Raw genomic sequence first — 14,317 nt, 5'->3', positions numbered from 1 at the left:
GGAGGAGATCAGTTCAAAACTTGTAGGATGCTCACCTTTCTCGCCAGACTCTTCATTAAGGAACATTGTCACTGGTGTTGTGGCTCAGGAAGGTGTGAATGTGCATGAATATGAGTCTGTTGGATGCAAAATCATGCACAAAATGATTGGACAGTATGCATTCACATTCTCATTCAGTAGAAAGGATAAAGCCAGAACCCTTGGACAAACATCAGCTATAAAGGTCGCTCCTGATCGAACCATTGATTCTGCACTTCTTTTTCAACGTTTCCTGGTAGTCTCCCAAACTGGAGAGCTATCATTGCAGGAGGTTATGAGTTATGAGCTCAGTCCTTTCCCTCCTGCCCTCTTTGAAGCCAGAAACGTCTTCCGAAAGGCTGATAAGCCACAACTAGCTCACGCGATCTGTGATCATGCAAGTGATGCCATCCTAGATTCTGTACCAGAAACGGAGATCCACGTCCTTGATGGAGGTTCACTCCTTCACAGAATACCATGGAAGAGTGGAGAAAGCTATGGTGAAATAGCGCAGTCGTATGCTGACTTCACCATCCAGCATTATGGTTCAGCTACGACCATTGTCTTTGATGGCTATGAGGAAGGGCCGTCCATTAAAGGCAACACGCATCAGAGAAGAGGACACAATATTCATACCATTGTCAGCTTCACTGCTGACACAAAGTTCTCAGGCAAGAAGGAGGAGGTCCTGTCAAGAGATATCAATAAACAGAGACTGATCGGGATGAAAAGTGATGAACTGAGAGAAAGGTATTGCACTGTGGTCAATGCACCTGGAGATGCTGACGTAGATATAGTAAAGGCTGCAGTGGAGGCATCTCTTCTACACACCACTACACTGATTGGAGAAGATACTGATCTCCTTGTCTTACTCCTTTACTATGCGCAGGGAGACAGTAAGAGCCTTTATTTCAGATCAGACAAGTCCAAAGCTGATGGCGGTTTTAAAGTGTATGACATCAACCGTCTAAAAGAAATCCTCGGACATGACATGTGTTCTCAGTTGATATTCATCCATGCCATGACTGGTTGTGACACGACTTCTCGGATTTTTGGTGTTGGCAAAAAGACTGCTTTCCAGAAGCTTGTAAAAGGAGACCCTGTCCTTCGGTCTTGTGCCAACACATTCACCATCCCAAACCAGACCACAGAGGTGATCGATGACCTTGGATGCCGAGTAATGGCTATCCTCTTTGGTGGCAAGTGCAAAGATTCCCTTGCAACAAGCGTTACGCCTAGGTCCCCCGTCGGTGAAGTGATGTGAGTTGACAAAGTGGAAGACACAGAAAACATGCTATGATATGATATTTCGCTCACAAGGTTCAGACATACATGGAGGTGGCCATCTTGGATTTTCAATCTTTTGATTTCAATTTTCAATCCACCCAATTTTCAATAGCGTTCTTCCTTATGACTAGATACACCCACACACCAGATTAGAAGTTGGTACTTCGCTTATTTTTCAAGATATTACGCTCACAAGGTTCAGACATACATGGCGGCGGCCATCTTGGATTTTGACGTGGCGACACAATTTTAAACAGCGTTCTTGCTTGTGCCTAGATACACCCACACACCAGATTAGAAGTTGGTACTTCACTTATTTTTCGAGATATTTCGCTCACAAGGTTCAGACATATATATGGTGGCGGCCATCCTGGATTTTGACGTGGCGACCCACTTTACAATAGCGGTCTTCCTTATGCCGAGATACACCCACACACCAGATTATAAGTTGGTACTTCGCTTATCTTTCAAGATATTCATCTCACAAGGTTCAGACATACATGGTGGTGGCCATTTTGGATTTTGACGTGGCGACACAATTTTCAATAGCGTTCTTCCTTGTGCCCAGATACACCCACACACCAGATTAGAAGTTGGTACTTCGCTTATTTTTCAAGATATGCAGATTACAAGGTTCAGACATACATGGCATCAGACATACATGGCGGCGGCCATCTTGGATTTTGACGTGGCGACCCAATTTTAAACAGCGTTCTTGCTTGTGCCTAGATACACGCACACAGCAGATTTTAAAGTTGGTACTTTGCTTGTTTTTCAAGATATTTCGCTCACAAGGTTCAGACATATATATGGTGGCGGCCATCTTGGATTTTGACGTGGCGACCTAATTTTCAATAGCTTTCGTCCTTATGCCGAGATACACCCACACACCAAATTAGAAGTTGGTACTTCGCTTATTTTTCAAGATATTCATCTCACAAGGTTCAGACATACATGGCGGTGGCCATCTTGGATTTTGACGTGGCGACCCAATTTTCAATAGCTTTCTTCCTTATGCCTAGATACAGCCACACACCAAATTAGAAGTTGGTACTTCGCTTATTTTTCAAGATATGCAGGTTACAAGGTTCAGACATACATGGCATCAGACATACATGGCGGCGGTCATCTTGGATTTTGACGTGGGTTGCACCCACACACCAAATTCGAATGCGGTCCTTCGCTTACGCACGCCCGCACACACGCACGCACGGACGGACGGACGGACGAACGGACACACGGACGGACGGACACACGGACGGAGGGGAAAGCCATAGTCCCCCTTTCGCTCCGCTGAGCGACGGGGGACAACAATGCGATATAACACCTTCAGCAAGAAGGTTGTCTCTGCTTCGTCTTTTGTAACACCCGAACGTCTGCCCCCATCTGAATCTGCTACCAAACTTCACTGTCGTAGAGCGTACTACCAGATCATGGTGTGGATGGGAAAAGAAGAGGGTATGGATGCCATGGAATGGGGGTGGAGCCTGCAGGATAATCAGTTTGTCCCACTTATGTAAAGAATGAACGCTGCTCCAGACAGTCTCTTGAAGGTCATTCATTGTAACTGCTCCACTGCCTGCAAGACACTCCGCTGCTCTTGTAGACGATATGGACTACCATGTACTACTGCCTGTGGACCGTGCCAACTTGAAGAATGTGACAATCCACATAACAAGTTTCTTCCAGAGGAGTTGGAGGATGACGATGAATAGCGACTAACTGTATAAGACAACAAATGCCTAATGGGCTGGTAAACCTGGCTTACTGGATTACCTGATTACTTTGTGCTTATTTAAGTAATTTTGATGATTTCCTGGGTGCCTTAAACCTAGGTATACACACTGAAAAAATCTCTCTAGGTTGACTACTATTCGACAGAGCCATTTTAGTGGATCAGGATGTCACCTTGAGATGCCATCTTGGACTTGTCAATAAATAATTAACTGATGGTAATTTTATTGATTCAATTGGATTCCTTGGGCCCTAAAACCTAGGGTTAGACACCAAAACCACCTTTCTAGGTTGAATAATAATTGAGATATGGCCATTTTAAGCTCCCGGTGGCCATCTTGGACGCCATCTTGAAAATGACCCCTTTCCGGAAGTCAGATGTTACTAGATTTTTAGTATGTTATTTAGCATGCCCAATGGTACCAGAATCCATTGAAAAACCTTTTGCATCAATTTTTTTGGGGTTAGGTGAGTTTTTTTTCGTATATTGACCCTACTATAGTCGGTGTTTTGAGAAATGAAAAGCCATTGGGTTTATGCAGATTAATCAGTAAAAATTGTTTTAGTAGGTGGAATACTATTGGACTAGAGAAGAACCAATGTGAGTGAAACAAGAATTTAGGAATCATAAATATCTGTAGAATTCGAGATAACCTATTTCCCCATCGAGAAGTTTATTTGGAAAATCAATTTTGTTCATTTTATCGATAATATTTATTTCATGCCATTTATTTTAAATGCTTGTTTTATTAGCATCGAACTTTTTGGCATAATGGTTTTTCTTTGAATGACAGATAATTGCAGTGAGCTGATTGTGGAATTCATTTTATTTGCGGTCGTTTACTGATGTTGGGTTATGCAGCAAACGTTTATTCAATCAATTTTGCACAAATTGATATTGATTTGGATATCCATGGTTGATATTTTACTTGCAAAATCGAAAACTTTTCAAGTATAATGGTTGGTCTTGTGTGTTATTCTGTCTGTTTATCTGTATGTCAATCGCCTACAGGACACAATTTTAAACCGATCTTCAAGAAACTTCACCAGATGGTAGAGTTGGTCATAAGGAAGAAACCTGTTGATTTTGAGGTCAAAGTTCAAAGGTCATCTTGAGGTCAAATTTATAAAACTGGCATTTTTCATCCAATTGACTTGAAAGTTGAAGAGCATTTGCATATTGATTCACTAAATTGGGAAACCAACTATTTTGGAGGTCAAAAGGTCAAAGGTCAACTCAAGGTCAAACTTCTAAAATCATAAATTTCCATCTGAAAAATTGTCAATTTTCATCCGATGAACTTGAAAGTTAAAGAGCTATTGCATAGTGCATCTCAGAATTGGAAAATGAACTATTTTGGGGTCTAAATGTAAAAGGTCAACTCAAGGTCAGATTTATAAAATCGATTTTCATCTGAAAAATTGTCAATTTTCATCCGATGAACTTGAAAGTTAAAGAGCTATTGCATAGTGCATCTCAGAATTGGAAAATCAACTATTTTGGGGTCTAAATGTAAAAGGTCAACTCGAGGTCAGATTTATAAAATCGATTTTCATCTGAAAAATTGTCAATTTTCATCCGATTAACTTGAAAATTAAAGAGCTATTGCATAGTGCATCTCAGAATTGGAAAATGAACTATTTTGGGGTCTAAATGTAAAAGGTCAACTCGAGGTCAGATTTATAAAATCGATTTCCATCTGAAAAATTGTCAATTTTCATCCGATGAACTTGAAAGTTAAAGAGCTATTGCATAGTGCATCTCAGAATTGGAAAATGAACTATTTTGGGGTCTAAATGTAAAAGGTCAACTCAAGGTCAGATTTATAAAATCGATTTTCATCTGAAAAATTGTCAATTTTCATCCGATGAACTTGAAAGTTAAAGAGCTATTGCATAGTGCATCTCAGAATTGGAAAATCAACTATTTTGGGGTCTAAATGTAAAAGGTCAACTCGAGGTCAGATTTATAAAATCGATTTTCATCTGAAAAATTGTCAATTTTCATCCGATTAACTTGAAAATTAAAGAGCTACTGCAGAATGCATCACTGAATTGGAAAAGCAAATATTTTTGAGGTCAAAAGGTCACAGGTCAAACTTATAACATCATCAATTTTAATCTGAAAAATAATAATCAATTTCCATCCGATTGAACCAAGCTTTGATTAAGATCTTCATTTTATATCTTGATGAAATGGACAATTTGATGTATCTATGGCAACTATTTTTCGTGGAGGGGGTGGGGGGGGGAGGGTGGATTTTGCAAGTATTATGTTCTGCATAACGTCTTTTGTGTTTGTTTGTCTGTCTGTCTGTCTGTAAATTGGATAATTTTTCAAGTGATTCTTCACCATTGAGAGATAGGGCCAAAAACGATAAATAGCAGGATATCGCAAAAGGTTGTGGCCGACTTATGACCAAACTTGGTGGATGAGTTCGGTATGTGAGAAGAACAAGCCGATTCGATTTTGGTTCAGGTCCGAAAACATATCACGCCTATCAGTGGGATACAAAACATAAACTGTTCAGCCTGGCGGAGGTATGCACTCCATACCTAGTGTCGTTCTAGTTTGTCTATGGACTAGTTCATTGAAAAAAGATGGAGATGTCTGAAAAAGTGGTGGATGGTCAGTAATGTCGACGTATATTATTCCAGCAGTAATATTTTGATAATTATTGGTAAATATATTATCAATTAGAGAGGCAGCAGAATGTTACAGCGGAATGAATTTGTACAAGTACAAGGCTTGTTACTCTCACATTGCAGACAAGTCAGTGGTCTCTGTTTTTTACCGGTCTTCCACCTGTATTGCTCCTTCTGCTCTCTCAGCCCTCTTACCCCTTCCTCAGCATCTCCAGGATGAAGGAATTCTTCCAGTAACCCCGTGTGGTCAAAATCCCACGATACAGATCTGTATCGATACATCCCACGACCCCACGATACAGAAAACTAAACGTGTTTCGGAGCACACCTCCATCTTTTGTTCCTCTTTTTCCCGGTTTGTTGAACTACCGTTCTGAGTCTTCAGTTTCACTATTCCCTCCAAGGCTTCCAGCAGGCGGTGCACTGCCATCCCATGGTATCTCCCAACCCCACCCACAATCTTTTCTACCCCTAGTAAATGTACCAAACTTGTTTGCAACTAGCAGGTCACTGCCCCCACTATTAGTTCATCGCCTTTTTTTTTTACCCTCGGTCATCTTATTCTCCGATGACCTTCAATCTTGTCTGAAACAAAAAAGATAACCAACAATTCAGCTGTCAACTTGGCTGATATCGCCACTGCTGAAATGATGCGCAGGATGCTTTTCACAACTGTTTGGTGAATATGTCATGTATTTTACGAGCTCAATGTGTATCGGAGCTCATGGGGAATCTGTTGATCGAGCCAAGAGGAATGTGTTGTTTAAATGCATCATGAGGAACTAAGTCATGACAGACGTGTGTGGCTCAGAAGGAACAGCTTGAAATTTTAGTATCGTCAATATTTAAGATTTAGGAATGAAGTCTTGCATTAATGTGGTATTCAATTACTATACTTTGAATCACAGCAGAATGCATCTCTCCGCCACCCCCAAGATAAATTGTTGCGAATATTATTACATTATTACTTGCCAACCCATGTGGCAGCATGTCTTATAATTCCTTTCACCAATAGATGCAAAAAATTCATTTCTACTCGCAAGAATGTTTCTCCCCTCTCAGTTGGCTACCCTGGGTTCGAATCTCGGCCCAGCTGCAGATTGTCATCCCGGTGGCCTCGCAGGCAGAGTGAGGCATCGATGCATCCCGTCTTACCAATATTAGTCGGTAGACGTTAAAAATCCCACTGTGTCCTTCGTGAAGAGTAGGCGAGCTATCTCCGGTGCCCTCGACAAATTACAACTCCCTGCCATAGCCTACAGGGGACGTTGCATCATCAGCACAGCTGTGCCTTCACCTGCCCGTACTGCAAACTGCCAAGGATGTGGAGTTGTGGACGGTGCATTCTACCCGACCTCCCTGATCATCCCTGTCGGTGATGAAGGTCATAACTGGGGGATTGTCAATTCACAGGGTGGGTTTATTAAAATTATGATATTTATTATTAATCATGTTTGGGAGGAGGGGGTGGGTGGGAGTGAAAGCTGTATATGCTGTGAGGGCCGTTATAAATATACATTGTTGTTTGGTTTTGGGGCCACAAGAGCATTTATACGAAATTTTTGCATCTATTGGTGAAAGGAGAAGCATCTGTCTGTATGTGTGTGCATGTGTTATATCCACTGCTGCTGCTCGCTTGTACTAACAGGAAATGGTACAAACTCAAACCTCTCGCCCACGCATATTTCTCACATTTCCTATATTTTTTGTGAACCCCATGTGCATCCAGAAATACAACAATTGTGTCCTTAAAAATAAATTATGTCCTCAAACATGTCATCAAATTCCTCCCATCTCCCCCCCTCCCCCCAATCCCTCCAACCAACCACAAGACCTCAAGCCCCAACCCCCAATCGCAGGTCTTCGAACCCCACCTTGCATCTTCAAATGCCTGCCCCCTCCCCCCCCCCCCCCCCCCCCCACTCCCACTACAAGTCTTCAAACACTTTCTCCAACCAAAATCCTCAACCCCCACCCAAAGTCGACAACCTCCCCCCGTCCCCACCACGAGTACTTAACTCCCTCCCACCCAAGTCCTAACCCCCCCAATCCCAAGTCATCGACCCCACCACCAAACCCAAGTCTTCAAGCCCCTTCTAACTCTCTGTCCCCTCTCTGTACAGCCCCAACCCAACGATCTGTCCTACCCTCCCCCTTTCTTCTTAAAGTACTCAACTCTCCACCCCAAACCCCAAGTCGACAATCCCCCCTCCAAACCCAAAGTCCTCAACCCCCCCCCCCCCCCACCTCCGCCAACATCTCAATCCCCCTTTCCCAAATCTCTGCCCCCACCACCCCCAACTCTGTCTCTCCACCTCCCCCTTTCTTCACATTCTTAACAACATTCCTGGTCTCATTTGTTAAGAACAATGTTACAAGTAAATAAGAACACGTTTAATTCACAATGTCACAAAATTCCGTCATCTTGCGGTTTTCAGTAAAATAAAAAAATTAGTGGATAAGTAAGTTAAATTATTTTAAGAAACCACATAAGGTCATTTGAAATGGAAAAACAATATACAAGTGCAATTCCCCCGACAAATACCTTTATAGTGATATGTGTTTTATTGTCCCTGGTTGAGTATTTTTTTATAGAGTCAAGGTTAGTGGCAGAACTGGAACACTAAATGAATGAAGATGCAACAGAGCAAAAGGAACTGTAGAAAGAGGGCGAGGTGGGAAGGGGGAGGACACCATCAGCAGAGTTGAAGGACAAAATAGAGAGAGAGACTCCGACAAATAATGAGGTGTGGGGAGGAATGGGAAGGGGCAGGAAAGGACGCGTGGGGTGTACAAGATGGCTGCAGGAGGAAGTTCTCAGGAAGGACAAACTGGGAATTTGGGAGGAGGAGGGCTTATGAGGGGGATGGGGGGAGAGGAGGGGCTAACGAGGGTGAAATTATCATTGTTTTGGATGGGGAATGATGTGAGACGATGGTGAACACCTTGAGATGGTGGATTTCGAAGACCTCGAGGGAAGAATGAGATTGAAGAGAACGTGGAAGTTGGCTCCACAGGCTGGAGAAAAGAGGAACAAATGAGTGTAGTTGAGCAGTGATCCTGGATTTTGAGACTTTCACCAGAAGGGGCTTCATGGTGGACCATGTTTGCCCTGCGGAAACTGTAGAATGACAAAGCACAGAAAGAGCAGAAGGTGCCAAACCAGAAATGTGGCGGTAGAAGACAGAGAGAACACCAATCCGTCTGCAATGGGAAAGTGATAGTCCCATACACTCAGCTTCATTGCGGGAGATTCCAATGATCATGAAGGCCTTGGTTTCCATGCTGTCAAGCTAAACAAGATGTATGGCAGGGGATCCAACCCAGAGGGGAGAGCAGCACTCCATCAAGCTGCAGATAATAATAATAATAAAGGAGTCTTATATAGCCCCATCAAGCAGAGTAAACTACCCTCATGGCGCTTTACATTATCATGCGAACGCACCACACACCGCACACACAAACATACACACACACAGACACACCTTCACTCTTGCCCTATTCCTCTCCCTCCCCATTCAAAACCCACAGATCTGTACTCCCCCTCCTCCTCCCCTCCCTCCCCCGCACATGTACACAGACATACTCTCGATCTCTGTCCCACCTCAAACCTAGGGAAAACAGGACTTAGACTTTGAAAGACTTGTGAAACAGATAGGTTTTGAGGGAGGTTTTAAAGGCAGGAAGAGAGTCAACATGTCGATGAAGATGAAGATGAAGGCCTTGTATGTGGTGAGGATCTCAGGTGTGCCAAGGAAGGACTTCGCACGATGGAGGATGCCCAGTCGGCGACTGGCTTTGGAGGCCAGCTTGGAAATGTGATTTTCCCAAGAAAGATCATGGCAGATAGTGAGACCCAAAAGCTTGAGCAACAGAACTTCTTGGAGAGGATTGTTGAGAAAGTAGATGGGAGGGTTTTCCAGTCAGTCTTTTCGGAGAGACATAGTAAGTGTGAGATTTGTCAAGATTGAAAGACATGTTCCACTTGTTTGACCAGTCTGTGATTTTGTCCAGGTGTGCAGAGAGTGAGGCGGCTGCAGACTGCCGATCTGAGGGATGATGGTTGGAGCAGCAGATAGTGGAGTCATCAGCAAAGAGATAGAGAGGATTTCCAGAGAGTCGGAGAGATCATTGATGAAGACCAGAAATAGCACAGGGCCCACAACACTACCTTGGGGAACTCCAGCCAGAACAGGAAGGGAAGATGAGAGAAATCCATTCAGGGCCACACGTTGCCTATGACCAGAGAGGAAGTCCGCAAGCCATGAGTGGAGATTTCCATGGATACCATAGGAGGAGAGTTTGGTGAGCAGAGCTGGGTGCCAGACCGTATCGAAGGCATGTGATATGTCATGGGAGACAGCTCTGATTTCCTGTTTGGCATTGAGGACCTCCATCCATTGTTGACACAGCAGAAGCAACATGTCCAGAGTAGAACCTGGTCTGAATCCAAATTGATGATCAGAGATCAAGCCATTGGAGAAGCAGAAGGATTTGATATCCGAAGCAATGATGGATTCCATGACTTTGCTGATAATTGGGAGCAGGCTGATTGGTCTGTCGTTGCAACGATCTGTTTTTGCACATTTTTTGTGTAAAGCGGTCATGTTTGCTGATTTCCAAGATGCTGGCAGATGACGTTGAGCAAAAGAGAGGGTGAAAAGAACAGAGAGAGAGGATGAGATAGAGCGGTAGAGCAGGATTTTAGGACCCATGGGCTGATGCCGTTTGGTCCAGTTGCAGAATCATAGTCAAGGTTTGACAAAAATTTCTCCACCTTGTCAGGAGAGAAGGACAGAGTCCAGGAGCAGTTGGGTTCGACTGGGAAAGGTGGGAACAGAGAGAGATGGGTTTGGGACACAAGATTTTGAGGCAAACACAGAGTTGAGGCATTCGGCTTTGTCACGTGCGGTGTCAACTGTGTAGCCATTTGAGTTAAGGGAGTGGATGGAGGGGGAACAAACACCAGAAACGGATTTGACCAGACGCCACCAGGATTTGGAGGAAGGAGACAGGTTTGAGAGTTCAATCTTGAGTGTGGAGAGATAGTGCTTCGTGGCACTCCTGAGGGTAGACACACACTTGTTCCGAGCTTGGTGGAAGTAACTGAGATTGCCTTCAGTTGGATTTGCCTTCCAAGAGGCAAAGGCAAGTTGTTTCAGGGCAACTGCCTCACCACAAGATTCAGTGTACCATGGACGCGAGGAAGGGTAAGACAACTGAAGACGAGATGGGATAAATCTGTGCATGAGAGAGAGCAGTTTGCTTTGGAAGAATTGATGTCAGAGGCAGTGGAGATGGGAGACCAGTCCAGATGATTGATGGCTGCTTTCAGACCGTGCCAGTCAGCCTGAGTGAAATGCCAGACCCGTCGGCACTGAGGAGGCTCTCTGAGAATGGCCAGAGATATGTCCACTTTAACAAGCACATGATCAAAAGAACCGATTGGAGCAGAAGAAGAGCAGCAGACATTTGCAGGGAAGTTTGTCATAACCAAGTCTGGAAGAGAAGATACTCCATTGACTGAGATCCGGGTCGGGAAATTGACAGATTGTGTCAGTCCCAATGAGTTGCAGAAGTTCTTTGCTGAGGTGCCATGGCTGGTGAGAGATGAACCCACACCCAGCCAGCTGGCATGATGACAGTTGAAGTCTCCAGATATGAGGAAGAGAGAGTTGGGATGAGTTGATAGAAGTTGGTCCATGTTGTCCGACAGCGAAATGTAAATGGAGTCATCACTGTTTGGAGGACGGTACAGAACACATTTGAACAAAAGGTGGGAGCGGAGAGGAAGCCGTAGCCAGAGGCACTCCTGGGGGTGAGGTGGAGAGAGGGCAGTGCAATGAGAGTGAGAAAGAGAGTTTTTGATAAAGATAGCCACCCCACCACCAAGACGAGGCTCAGGTCTCTCATACCAGAGGAGGAAGTAACCAGGAAGAGATATTAAGGAGTCAGAGACATCTTGAAGGAGGAAAGTTTCTGTTAAGCAGATCAAGTCTGGATTGTCAGAAGCAACCTGAATGGAGAGATCAATCAGGTTTGAGCGAAGGCCCTGGATGTTTGAGGTCCATACCGTTAATGAGGAGAGAGGGGGAGCATCGGGTGCAGGACAGGGGAGGGGAGGGGTAGGGTCAGGTGAAGGATGAGAGGGGGAGGTAGGGAAAGCAGTTGATAGTGTGTCAGAGATTACAGAAGAGTTACAAGAGAGGGAAGGATGAGGAGGACGAAAGGTTTGATGGTGATGGGATGAGGCACAGTGAGGGGTTGTTTGAGGGGGGGGGGCAGAGGAAAGTAGAAGGTTGGGGGAGGTATGAGATAGAAGGGAGACGAAGTGGAGAGGAGGCAGCTTTGAGGAGGAGGAAGGAGGGGGGAGAATTTGGGAGGGATGGTTGGGGGGGAGATTTGAAGGGGAGGGGCTGGGAGGGAGATTTGAAGGGGAGGGGTTGGGGGGGAGTTTTGAATGGGAGGGGCAAGGGGGGAGTTGGGGAGGGGAGGGGCAAGGGGGGAATTTAGGAGGGGAGAGGCAAGGGGGCATTTAGGAGGGGAGGGGCAAGGGGGGGTGTAGGTGGAGAGGGGCAAGGGGGGAGATTTGGAGGGGAGGGGCAAGGGGGGATATTTGGAGGGGAGGGGCAAGGGGGAGTTTAGGAGGGAAGGGAAAAGGGGGGAGATTTGGAGGGGAGGGGCAAGGGGGGATATTTGGAGGGGAGGGGCAAGGGGGGAGATTTGGAGGGGAGGGGCAAGGGGAGAGATTTGGAGGGGAGGGGCAAGGGGGGAGTTTAGAAAGTGGATGATTAATGAATCCACTTCATATTTATTACCTGTATTAACCCATTGGACCTATGAATCTAGGTCTAGGTCCAATGGACCCAGCTGCCCATATAATTCCAATAGAATGCCCTCACGCCATGCATCCGAGGGTTAATACAGGCGCGGATGCAATGGCACGAGGACATTCTATTGGAATTATATGGGTAGCTGGGTCCATTGGACCTAGATTCTTAATCCTCGGATTAAGAACATCAAATAAAGTTTGTTTTCTTGACTTTTTACGATCTGGACACTTACCTTGAATAATAATGATGAACGGCAAGGCCCTCCTGTACTTCAATTTTAATAAAATAATGATTTTAAAGATCATTTAAAAATCTGAAGCAGTCTTGTTTACCATCCACCCTTATACACTGTAATAAGATGAATTTTAGTCGCGATTTAGGAGATGGAGGGTTTATTGATCGGTACATAGGCATTATGACGGCATCTTCTTCACTCCGAATTGCATGCCATGCTCTCTTATGCTATTATATCGATATATTACATGGTTTTTGGAAGTATTATGAAGGTGATTTGTGTTCTCTAGTCTTCAAGTATATAATTCAATCTATATAAAGGTTTAAAGAGGTTTAAAGACATATAAATAAATAAATTCCGGGTTTCACCGCCGTTTTCCCCAGTGACTATTACATCACCCTATCTAAAATGTTACTTTAGTTATCTGTACCTGTTGTTAGTGTCATTTATAACGTCCTCAAAACTGGTATGTTTCCTGTTTGGAATGATTTTCAATTTTGTTCGACTGCAGGCAGACAGAGTAAAAAATATTATTTTACTCCTCTCTGTGCATGTACGATCAGGACAAATTCTGAGCCAAGGTACGGTAAAAACGACAGACTTGTCTTCCTATTCATGTTCCGATTCATATTCCAAAGATAACATGAAATTTAAATAATTTTTTCCTCGTTCATAAACTGATAAGACAGACAGACAGACAGACAGACATGGACCAATTGCTTAACCACGCTTTTCGCTCCACGTGCACGGGGTAAAAATCCCATTGTTATGTAAAAATCCCAGTGTTCCATGTATGGCGCTGATTCCCGGAGATACAATGACATTCACCAGATGCTGATAAATGTGGACCTTGAAGGGGAATGCAACCTGTATTTGTTGTTGCAGACTCTGGCTTCAAACACTTTGTTTCGTCACTATTTTGGACTGAAAATATGACCTCCCATGTTGTTGAGCAATCATGTGACATATGCTTCCTGAAGTTATTGAGAAGCCAGGTGAAAGCCAGCTCGGATGATTAAGCTGCTATTTCGGTTGTCCTCGCAACTTATCTGCACATCTTGTCAAACCCAGGCGATTATCACGGCACACTTCCACACGGCGATTGGAATTGGCAGGCTGTTGTTGTTAGCACGTTGCGTATGAACTCTTATAGTCCCCCATTCCCGAAAACGAAAAAACAGAAACAACGTACTTGGAATGGTACTCTATTCCTACCAAAAAGTATCAGAATCGAATTGATTCCAAAATTCCTGGAATCGGCCATCACTAAATGCTGTTTATGTAGAGGACAAGTTAGAGGCCTCATGGAACTTACCTTTAACTGATTGGCCCAGTGTTGTTGGACCTTTAACTGATTGGCCCGATGTTGTTGTACCTTTATCTGATTGGACCAGTATTGTTGGACCCTTAATTGATTGGCCCCATGTTGTTGGACCCTTAACTGATTGGCCCAGTTTTGTTGGACCTTTAACTGATTGGCCCCGTGTTGTTGGATCTTTAACTGATTGGACCAGTATTGTTGGACCCCTAACTGATTGGCCCAGTGTTGTTGGATCTTTAACTG

This window comes from Myxine glutinosa, chromosome 9 (assembly GCF_964187855.1).
Source record: "Myxine glutinosa chromosome 9, kmMyxGlut1.1, whole genome shotgun sequence".
Classification (NCBI taxonomy): domain Eukaryota; kingdom Metazoa; phylum Chordata; class Myxini; order Myxiniformes; family Myxinidae; genus Myxine; species Myxine glutinosa.
Note: the sequence above shows the minus strand (reverse complement) of the source record.